The sequence below is a fragment of the Coenobita brevimanus genome, chromosome 9 (genome assembly GCF_032717465.1).
Source record: "Coenobita brevimanus isolate Jiangsu-jjx chromosome 9, ASM3271746v2, whole genome shotgun sequence".
NCBI classification, from domain to species: Eukaryota; Metazoa; Arthropoda; class Malacostraca; order Decapoda; family Coenobitidae; genus Coenobita; species Coenobita brevimanus.
In genome coordinates this window covers 4,318,500-4,330,033 of record NC_136962.1, presented here as the reverse complement: position 1 = coordinate 4,330,033, position 11,534 = coordinate 4,318,500, and the positions used below count along the sequence as shown (strand labels likewise).

Genomic DNA, 11,534 nt, shown 5'->3' with positions numbered 1-11,534 from the left:
AATTCCTTCCTCATCAGCAAAAGGAAAAATTCCCTGTTAAGCTTAAGCACCATAATTACTCATATCGCATAAAATCATGCTTATGTAGCCGAATGAAGCCTCTTATCTATGGCCTGGCAAACTCCCTGTAAAGAGTACCCTGTACTATTTTCTATCGACAGACTGAATTAAGCGGTGAGACTCATCTTTCGTGTAAGGAAATCCACCCCGCCTCTGTGTGTGTGTGTGTGTGTGTGTGTGTGTGTGTGTGTGTGTGTGTGTGTTGAATTGAGTCATCTGACTTGTGGAGCATGATATGCGGATTGGTAGGTTGGTAACTGGGTGTGTGGATTGGTTAGTGTAGGCTGGTTGTTTCACAGGCGGACTAGGTGGAGTGGGTGGGCGAGAAGATGGGAAAGGGTTGTTGGGTTGGTTAAGTGGGGTGGAGTGGAGTTCGTGCATTAAGTGAGGTAGGTGGTGGGGCTACCTGTAGGACAAGGCAAGAGACGGGTTTGTGTCGTCCTACTTTTGAGACATACTGTACTGAGTAAGGTTGTGGATATGTGAGTTGATGGGTGCATGTGTAGATGGATGAACGGATTGTGGGAAAACAGGCCACTGGGATTAGGTGAATTGAGTTAGTGTCCGAGTTGGGCAAATCGGTCCACAGGGGATATTATTCTGGAATCATGCTGAAGTAGGTATATATATCCAGTGAGTTACAACAGGTCCATTGAGCAATACGTCTGGTGGTTAAGAGGTCTGTGTTTCAACTGCACGCATCAGTGGGTGATATAACTACGTCGGATAACAGGTTTATGGGGAAAATAGGTTCATTGTGAAAAATACATCCATGGGTATACGACCATGTAGGAAACCTGTATTCATAGAGAGATTCAAGGTCAACAGAAAAACTGGTCCATGGGGAGAAAATACATCAATGGGGGAAATTAGTTCGGGGGAAAATAGGTTACGTAAGGAAGTAGGCGTCTTTGGAAAAAAAAAAAGTCATTAAGGAAAATAGGTCCATAAGGGATTGTGCTTCGAGTGGTGAAAATGTCCATTGATAAAAATATTCATGGGGTGAAAATAGGTCCAAAGGGGCATACACGTACTGTAAACATACATAGAAATATTTAAAATAAATGGGACCTAAAACATTCAACTTTTAACAGCGACCGTTGCCTGGAATTAGGCTTACCACTGCACAGTGCACACCTTGCACCAAACAACCATTAGCCAGACCTTATTACCACTTCGTCATCCAGTTATATTTCATAATTTACCTTCATTTAAGCATAGAAAGCCAACCGAAACGAAAGGAAAAATCCCTGTTTAACTGTGTTGAGCACCTCATTTCTCCATCTCATTCCTCTAAAATTCACGGGGACCCGCTACTCTCTTTCTCTCTCTCTCTCTCTCTCTCTCCTGTTAACGAATGCTTCGAACTTGTTCACTCCGTGTTCGCTGGTTCACACCTACAGGAAGTCGTGGAGTAGAACAAAATATACATATTTATCACTTGCTTGGCTCTATACGAGAAACAAGTCATTAAATAATCAGTGTGATATATTCGTGTTATCAGAGTCAAACCTTCAAAGTAAATATTACTATTGCTTTATCCATTAGTACAAGCCCAAAGCTGAAGGAATATTTTTCGACAGAAATGCGTCGAAGGCAACTTCTGTGCTCGTGAATGCGACACTGCCACATACACAGGTTGGCTGGACGAGGGTGGTTAAGAACTCTTTTCCGCTATGATGGAGGGTGGGGGTGATTTGGGGGGAGGGTAGTCAAATGGTGGGTGACAGCGACTTGGAGGCGTTTTGTCTGCGGCCACCCTTTGCGAGATTAGGGAGTCGGGCTATAGATAGATAGATAGATCATAATCGATACCTAAAGAATCCTCTCGTAAACGAATTATTGCCTGACGCAGTGATATTAGGTTGGAAAAAATTCCATTCTTTATATTCGGTCAGGAGACTGAACATGCCACTTTTAAGCCCTACATATAAAGATAATTTTTTTTTTTTTTTTAATTCGAAGTTGTTTTCCCGCCTCTGATCAAATAGAACACTTTTGGCTTTAACCCCTCAACTACGTTTTTTTTTTTTTTTTATGAATCGATTTCATCCTACGTGTTACCTCGTTTATCCTTGTTATTGATTTTTGTTCTCCGAAGTGGAGTTTTCTCACCATCAGATATGTTTTCTGAATTTTAGATACGATTCGTGGTGTTTCAGAGCTAATTTAAAGGAAAGTTGTGGAAGATGTATTTTTTGTGTTCTCGGCCGTTATTATTCGTAATGAAATGCTTATACCGTAACAAAACAACTTTACCATTTCTTGTTTATCTGGTCACCATTTCTTTTTTCTGTGGTCAATATAAATGAGAAAATTCACAATTGACACCCGGGCATACCACGTTGAGTACACCGCTTCCCGTCCGATCAGCGAAGTTAAGCAACGTTGGGTCTGGTTAGTACTTGGATGGGTGACCGCCTGGGAACACCAGATGCTGTTGGCATAACGTTCTCCCTACGTGTCAAGTGGGGTTGGTGAAGGATTAGTGCCCCTCCCTGTAAAACAATTAACTCTAAGCCCTTGGTCACCCCGTTTGGGATACATGGCGTCTGGCAATGAATGAATGAAACACCCGGACGTAAAAATCCCAACAATCTTCAGTTCGTTAATACAGTTAATTCAGTTGTCCTTCATCCTGCATTTTAGTAGTTCTCATGCACTATATGTCTACTAAGATTAGTTATGAATCGTAATTATATATACCGGTATTGCGATAATGTTAATATTTTTTTCTATAAATTATTAGGTGATAATCCAGAGCTAATTAATATTTGCTTATCACGAGATTGTACATTTTTAGAGTTTTATCTAAGGAAATGATGGTTATGAAGTAACACCAACCTTCATTTTGTACATCATTTTTTTTTTTTTTTTTTTTACGTCACAAACTTAGACGTAATTCTAAAGTGCTTCTCCTGCAAATAAAAAAAGTATTCATTCGATATTTCTCTTTTCCTACAGTGACCCCTGCATGAACTGAAACTTAATCTTCTTAAACACCTCAGATGCCAGCTCTTTACTTGTCAATCGACTTCTTGTTATATGTTATCTAAATCTGATTTTTTTTTCTTTTCACTCTCTGAAATGTGTCTATTCATTTGAAAATTATGAATTTGTCGTAATCAATCATGAAAACATTTGAGGAAGCGTCATATTTAGCCATATTTAATAAATAATAGTCAAATGGCCACCCCTTACGGGATTATAACGTCTGGCAATAGATAGATAAAACAAATGTGTTCTGTGTTTTGGAAATAATTGGGAGTGTTTCGGAATGTTTTGAGTACCTTTGAGGAAGCTCCATATTTAGCCATTTCGCCCACAAATAAGTTTATACATAAATCACTACATTAAAATAGTTTCGAACTACCCCCAAAGTGGATGCTATGAGCCTTTATTGGTACTAAGATTTATCCGTGAAGTAAAGGCTATAAAAAAAAATAAAAAAAAACATTTGAAATTTAAAATCCAGTTTATCTCAAAACGAAAGACCCAAAAGTTCAGGTCGACGCTCATACACCCTTATTTTTCTTAGACCAATTATCAACAAAAGAACTGCCTATATTTGGAACCATGTAATATTAAGTTGAATATTTTATTACGGCTATGTATTTGCCTTTTCCTTATAATATATATTTATAATCGATACCTAAACAATTGTCTTGATTTTTTTTTTTAACGCGGATAATGATATCATTAACCGTCATACTGGAAAATATTTTTATTTTATTTTAATCAGGAGGCTCACCATACCACTTTATAGCCCTGCTTATAAAGATAAAAATAAAATCCTTTTTATCTCAAAATTTCCAAGTTGTTTTCACGTCTCATCAAACAAACCTCTTTGGGCTTTAACCCCTCATCTGGCAGCCTTTTTTACCTGTGATCGATTTGATCCTACGTTTTACCTCATTTAGCTTTGCTGCTAATATTTTTCCAGTGTGGTTTTCTTCACAGATATTTCTAAAGTTTAGATATGATAGGGAGTGTTTCAAAGCTAATTTTTAGTACAAATGTGGAAGTTGAATTTCTGGTGTTTTCTCCCATAAATATGCAGTTTTTTTTTAATCAAAATAGTTTTGATGTTTTCAAAACCCACTGCTTTTACCGTCATGAGGAGTAGACTGTAGCACCAGTCGAACAGGGCAGTACTCCCGAGGTGGTTGGCAAGCTGGTGATAGGGAGAGCTGGAGCTCCCGTTTTACCAGCCCTCAGGACTTGATCCTGACATGTCCCTTTGCTGAACATTTTCATTGCATTCATTTAGACAGAGTAGGCCAGCATGCTCTTATAATATCTCTACCTTCAACTGTCTACACCACACTACATGCGCATAACATCACACCTATTCACTCTCTTTAGTAATGGCCGCTGCAATGTTACTATCAAATGAGGTGGTACCTCGGATTGCCACCGCCGGCAGGGTAGGGCTGACAGCACAGGGTCTTCCCTGTGCCGGCAGCGACTGGTGCTATTTTCGGGAATGTTCGTCAGCGAAGAAGTGAAAGTGCGGCCTTATTCATCAGCAACATCCGCAGCCTTACCACAAATTTACAGTTAATTTTTTCCTCTATTATACAGGGTGTAACAGAAGGTTATGTCATAACTTCACAGGGTGAATAATTAATACAAATATGAAATGTTATATGACTAATTTTCAATAGTAACAAAGTTATGGCACTGGAAGGTAAACTACAAGTAAAACAGGTAGAGGAAAACACGAACGTAACACCAAGCTTTATTGTAACACACGTGTATGGGTTTTATAGTCTTATGGAAGAGTTAGTTAAGTAGTTGTTCAAAGCGGCCACCATCTTCTTGCCTACACATCTCAACACGGTGCAACATCGACCTTGTAACAGTGTGGAGAACAGCAGGGTCATTCACACCTGTCGCTGCATCAAATATCCGACGTACTAGATCATCTCGTGTGTCTACTGGACGTTCATACACCAGCTCCTTCATGTATCCCCATACGTGGAAGTCTAAAGGGGTGAGGTCTGGGGAACGTGGTGGCCAACTCACTGGGCCACCACGGCCAATCCATCGGCCAGGAAAGTGTTGGTCTAGGTAATTCCTCACGATTTATGCGTAATGTGCGGGTGTTCCATCATGCTGGAAGTACATCTGTGCTCGTGTTCGTGGTGGAACATCCTCAAGAAGGGTTGGCAACTCATGTTCCACAAACTGTGCGTAAACCCGTCCTGTCAGACGCTCCTGCATGATGAATGGTCCAATTAACTGGTTTCCAATGACACCACACCACACATTCACAGAAAAATGGCGTTGGTGATTACGTTGGACTATTGGGTGCGGATTATCATGCGCCCAAACATGAGAGTTCCTAGTATTATGAACTCCCTCACGGGTGAACTGCGACTCATCAGTAAATAAAATGTAGGGACACTGTTGATGGTGTGCAACAAACCACCGACAAAACTCTAGTCGCCTATCCATGTCTGCAGGTTCCAGGTGTTGTACACGTTGAATATGATATGGATACAGTTCCTCACTGTGCAGTGTTCGCCGAACAGTCATATGCGATGTGTGTAGACGGGCAGCAAGTCGTCGGGTACTGGTTCATGGATCACGCTCTATCATTCGCATAATGTGCCTCCTCTGTGCCCGATTTCTTTGTCGGGGACGTTCCACAAATCTCCCCGCACCAGGAACCAATCCAGACTCTCGCAACATTTGATGGACATTATTAAACACTCGTCGATCAGGAGTTCGTCGTCCTGGAAACCGTCGTCGATATTCTTCAACGGCTGCAACCGCATTCCCATCACAAAGCCCATAAATATAATGCATATCTGTGTATTCCACGTTCGTAAACAAAAATGGCATCTCCAAGACTACTGTCAGTCAAGTTGAACCAGTTCCTGACTGTGACCACACTCTGTGGTACTGAGATGATGTAGTTCATTACTAAAGCATCATGACTCGTATTGATGTGCTCAGTGATTCGAATACATGGTTCACACAGTCAGTGAAACACAGATTTCCCACAAAATGTGTTATACCTTGGTGCTATTTACTTGTGTGGTTTACTGAACCTTCCTTACCTGTAAGCCACAATCTAGTGCCATAACTTTATCACTATTGAAAATAACACAAATAGTCATATACCATTTCATAATTGTATTAACCCAATTATTCACCCTGTGAGGTTATGACATAACCTTCTGTTACACCCTGTATATATGATCAGGAGGATTAACATGCCAATTTAAAGCACGGCTTATAGAGAAAAAATAATATCCGGTTTATTTCTAAATTTCGAAGTTGTTTTCACATCTCTGATCAAACAAAACTGCCAGCCTGTGACTATTTCATCCGATGTGTTACCTCATTTATCCTTGCTTTAGATACGATTGGGAGTGATTCACAGCTATTTTAGAGTAGAGTTGTGGAAGACGTATTTTTTTTTTTACTCTGCGTGATTATGAGTTTTTTTTTAGGATCATTCATGTACTGAAATATTCGTAAACAGGATGCTTTTACCGTAACAAAACAATCATGAATGATAAATTAATTATATAACGGTATTAAAAGTGTTCATACTTTCTCGTATAAATTTCCAGGTGATAATCCAGAGCTCATTAATAATCCTCCTCAGGAGGTTTTACATGGTGAGAATTTTACCTAAGGAAATGTGGCTTATGGTGTAACACGATTTTCATAATCTGCAAATATTCATTTTTTTTTTTTTTTTTTTACATTCAATCACTAAGCTAGACGTAATTTTCGATTGTTAGGGTGGCCTTTAGGTAAACCCGGATCTATTCTTAAACACCTCGCATCGCATGCCAACTCTTTACTCTCAGTCGACTTCCCGCTATATGTTTCCTAAAGAGAATTATGTTTTTCTTTTCACCATCAGGAATGTGTTCTGCATTATGGAAACTATTGCGAGTGTTTTCCAATCAATTTTGGGTACATGTGAGGAAGTTTCATACTTTTCGATTTCGTCTAAAAAAAGTTTTGAACTATCTTCAAAATGGATGCTATCAGCCGTTACTTCGGTGAAGTAATGGCTAAGATGAATTAATCTATTTATATACCTAGGCTCCTTCCCCCAAGGAAAGGAAGGTAGTCGAGACAGGACGACACACTTCCCATTTACTCATCTATTCAAACACATTTATTCACATCTTAGCCCCAAAGGGGAGATGGAACAGATCCTCACCGGATCACACAGCACAAGGGTCAACTGCGCAGTCCAATCATTGATATCCGCAGCAGGGCCCGACAGCAGAACTAGTTTACCCCTGCCACATCACAATAGACCCATCCCCATACCCGCACCTGACCTGAATAGCTGATCAGACCAAATGCGGGAGAATATCCCCTCAGGGCTGCGTCATCATTTATTCATCCACAATTTCTCTCCATTTAATTCTGTTACGCTCAGCCACTCTTCCTTGCTCAACAGACATCCCTCTCGCATCCAGCGCTCTCTTCACACTTTCCATCCATCCTATTCGTGGTCTCCCTCTCAGCCTTACACCTCTCACGTCAGATCGTTATCTTTTTCACCAATCGCTCATTTTCCATTCTCTCCATATGCCCAAACCATCGCAACACCCTCTGCTCAACTCTACCAGCAATCTCCCGAACAACTCCAGTTCTTGCACTTCATCATTTCGCACTCGATCCATACGCGTCACTCCACACATACTCCTCAGACACCTCATCTCCATTACATTCAAACTTTTTCTCTCTGCTACACCATATTCCATGTTTCAGCCCCATATAACGCAGTCGGTACCACAACACCCTCATACAGCCTTCTCTTTCCGTCCATTCTAAGCGAAAGACATCTAAACACTTTTTTCATTCCTCCCGGCACTTTACCTGCTTCCTTCACTTCTACATCTATTCTTCCATCCACAGCAACATGTGACCCTAAATTAAAAAAAAAAAAAAATCAATTTCATCTCAACAAGAGGGACACAACGATTCAGGTAGACGCTCCTGGAACCTGATTCTTCTTATACGCATTATGAAAAATAGAAGTGGGTATATGAGGAATAAAGTAATGTTTATGTATTTACAATTTCCTAATAATATATATCTGATAATCAATTCCTAAACAATTTTCTTTTAAAGATTTATTGCATTATGGATTTATTTCAGATAGCTAAATATGGATATCACAAACAGTCATACTGGTATAATATTCCATTCTTTATATTGGGTCAGGAGACTCAACATGCTACTTTTAAAGTGCTTATAAAATCCTTTCTTTTTAATTTCGAATTTGGTTTCACGCCTCTGTTCAATTAGAATACTTTTGGCTTTAACCCCTCAGCTGCTAGTTTTTTTTTTTTTTACTTATGAATCGATTTCATCCTACGTGTTACCTCATTTATCCGTTTTACTTTTTTTCATTCTCCTAAGTGGAGTTTTCTCAATCAGTTATGTTTTCTAAATTTTAGGTACGATTAGGGGTGTTTCAGAGTACAGTTGTGGATGATGTATTTTTTGCACTTTTAAAGATCACTCAGGAATAATATTTTTGAAGTATTCCTAAAGCGGATGCTTTTATTGTAACAAAACAACTTTACCATTTCTTTTTTATCTGGTCACCATTTCTTTTTTATGTGGTCACTATAAATGAGGAAATTCACACGACACCGTGACAAAAATCCGAACAATTAAGTACAGCTGGCCGCACTGCCGCGAGGGCCACAGCGTTGTCAACGCTGGCCAAGAAACACTAGTAGAGAGATGCGTTCGAAGCATCCACAGCCAGTAAGAGAGAGTCGTACAGAGAGAGTTTCGGGGGGAGGAAGGGGGTTTGAGGAGAGTGGGGTGATACCTATGCACGAGAGGTGAGGGATGACGTCTGAAACAGATGAGTGGAAGGCTGGAAGCTATATATAATATAAATCTACAATACCTGGTAACAAATCATATTTTAATACCTTTATTGTTGAGTTATTACCGCTGCGAAAAGTGGCACAGTTAATGCTTGGAAACCATAAAGCATAATGCTATTGAATATAGCAAATGTGAATCCTTAATACTGCATGCGGTAATTGCTGACACCCCTAGCACACACCTCCGTATCCTCCTTATCGAGCGTTTCCTAACACCCGACAACATTGGCCTGCTTATCTCTCGCATGATAACAGGAGTGTCATATTCTAGATACCGTACAGTGCAGTAGCTTGTTTACAACTTATTACTATTTCTTTAGCACCTAATTGACTGTAATGTATCCGAATGTGTTAACTTTCATACAGTACAATACATTGTTCAGGGCTAAGACACCGTACCCTTGAGTATTGTCTGTAGCGTATAGGATGAAACTTAAGTTTGTCATTTTTCTTTTTCCCTTCTCTTCTGTTTTTATTGTCATTTCCATGTCCCCTCGATCCCTGACTGCGTAAGGCGTCCGACTCCTATGTGATCGGTCGCAAGTTCAATCCCTTATGGGGGACACATACCGGCTGGACTATAATGGCTCTTGCTGATTTGTCCGTTCAACGTGCCACTTGACGGGCATGGCCGGCCATCAGCCCCGAACGTGTAGACAGGCCTTAAAAAGCGAGGGTTTTGCCCTTCCACCGCTCGCTCATTCGCCCTCTTGCTCTCGCGCTCTCTCTCTCTCTCGCTCTTGCTCTCGCGCTCTCTCTCTCGCTCTCGCTCTCGCTCTCGCTCTCGCTCTCTCTCTCTCTCTCTCTCTCTCTCTCTCTCTCTATATATATATATATATATATATATATATTTTTAATCTGCTATCATGTGAAGGTGAATGGGAGCCCTGATAACTCCACGATGCGATGACGCAACGATGCGATTTTAAACTGCTTGTTACGTAAGGCTAGATATGGGCGATGTTGATATGTGCCAGTGGTGTCAGCAGCTGCCACATTCCGGATGAAGTTACTTACATTTGTTACATGTTAAATAATAAACAGCATTCTGATTCATTATTTTCAGGCAGTTTTTGTCTGTTTTTTACAGCGTCCATTGCTTGGAAACGACAATAAAATAAATTACGATTAAAGTCTACAATTATGAATCTTGATAAGTTGTCTTTGTTTTGCAGTACAATATTTAAAGTTGATCTTTTTACTTTTCATGATGGCAAAAGTAACACCGAAAAAAAAAAAAAATTTCTTTTAATATTACACTTTTCTGTCGCCTCAACAATCGTCATATCTCGCCTCTCGTGTACAGGCACCCACCTACCCACCTCAAACCCGCTCCCTCCCTCAGTCCTGTGAATGCTTCGATCAGAGCTCACTACTAATGATTCGCCGTTACTATCTCGGCCAGCGTTGCCAACACTAAGGTGGCCCTCGCAGGAGTGCGGCTAACTGTACGTTAACAAAGTTCATTCAGTTTTCGTTCATCCTTCATTTTTGTAGCTCTCATGCAATATATGTCTACAGAGATAAGGAATAAAGTTATAAATGGTATTTAATGATATACCGGTATTGCGATTGTGTTCATATTTTCTTGTATAAATTTTTAGGTGATCATACAGAGTTAATTAACAATCATTTTCAGGAGGTTTTAAATTTTAGAGAATTTTTCCAAGGAAATTTGCCTTATAATTTAATAAAAACTGTCATTATGTGCAACTAGATTTTTTTTTCATTTTCACTAAAAAAGTAATAATTTTATAGTGCTCCTATTGCAAAAGAAAAAAAATACTCATTCGAAGCTTCTCTCTTGTTACAGTGACACCTAAAAAAACTCATTCTTCTTAAACACAGATTCCAACTCTTTAGCTGTCATTCGACTTCTTGTTTCTTAAATTTATTTTTTCCTTTTCACGCTGAGAATTGTTTTCTTTGTTCTAAAAATACTTATGAATGTTCTGGAAAAAAATTTTGATCACATTTGAGGAAGCGCCATATTTAGCCATTTCGTCCAAAAACAAGTTTATTCAGCAATCACTGCAATAAAATAAATGCACTTTCATCCGTGAAGAAATGGAAAAGAGAAATTAAAATACCAAAATAATAAACTGAGAAATTTAAAATCCAATTAATCTCAACACGGCAGGCACAACAGTTTATGTCGATGCTCCTACAACCTGATTTTTCTTATATCATTCAACTTTGCGTACATGAAGAACCAAGTAACGTCCATAAACTGAATATCTCATTACGACAAAGTATTTACTTTTTCCTAATAATAAATATCTGATAATCGATACCTAAACAATCATCTCGTAAACGATTTATTGCCTGTCGGAGTGATTTAACTGTGGTAAAAATGGATAATGATACCACACACAAACTGGGAAAATATTCCATTTTATATATTTGATTAGGAGGCTAAATATGCCACTTTTAATCCCAGATTATTGAGAAAAATAATATCCAGTTTAATTCTAATTTTCGAAGTTGTTTTCTCGTCTTTGATCAAAGACACTTTTGGCTTTAACCCTTTAACTGACTTTTTTTTTTTTTTTTTTAACCAATGAATCTATTTCATCCTGCATGTTA

At 39.2% G+C, this 11,534-nt stretch overlaps 1 pseudogene; it reads left to right on the top strand.

Moving 5' to 3' along the window:
• Positions 1–2,386: 2,386 nt before the first annotated feature.
• Positions 2,387–2,506, top strand: LOC145410050 (5S ribosomal RNA; annotated as a pseudogene).
• Positions 2,507–11,534: the final 9,028 nt, after the last annotated feature.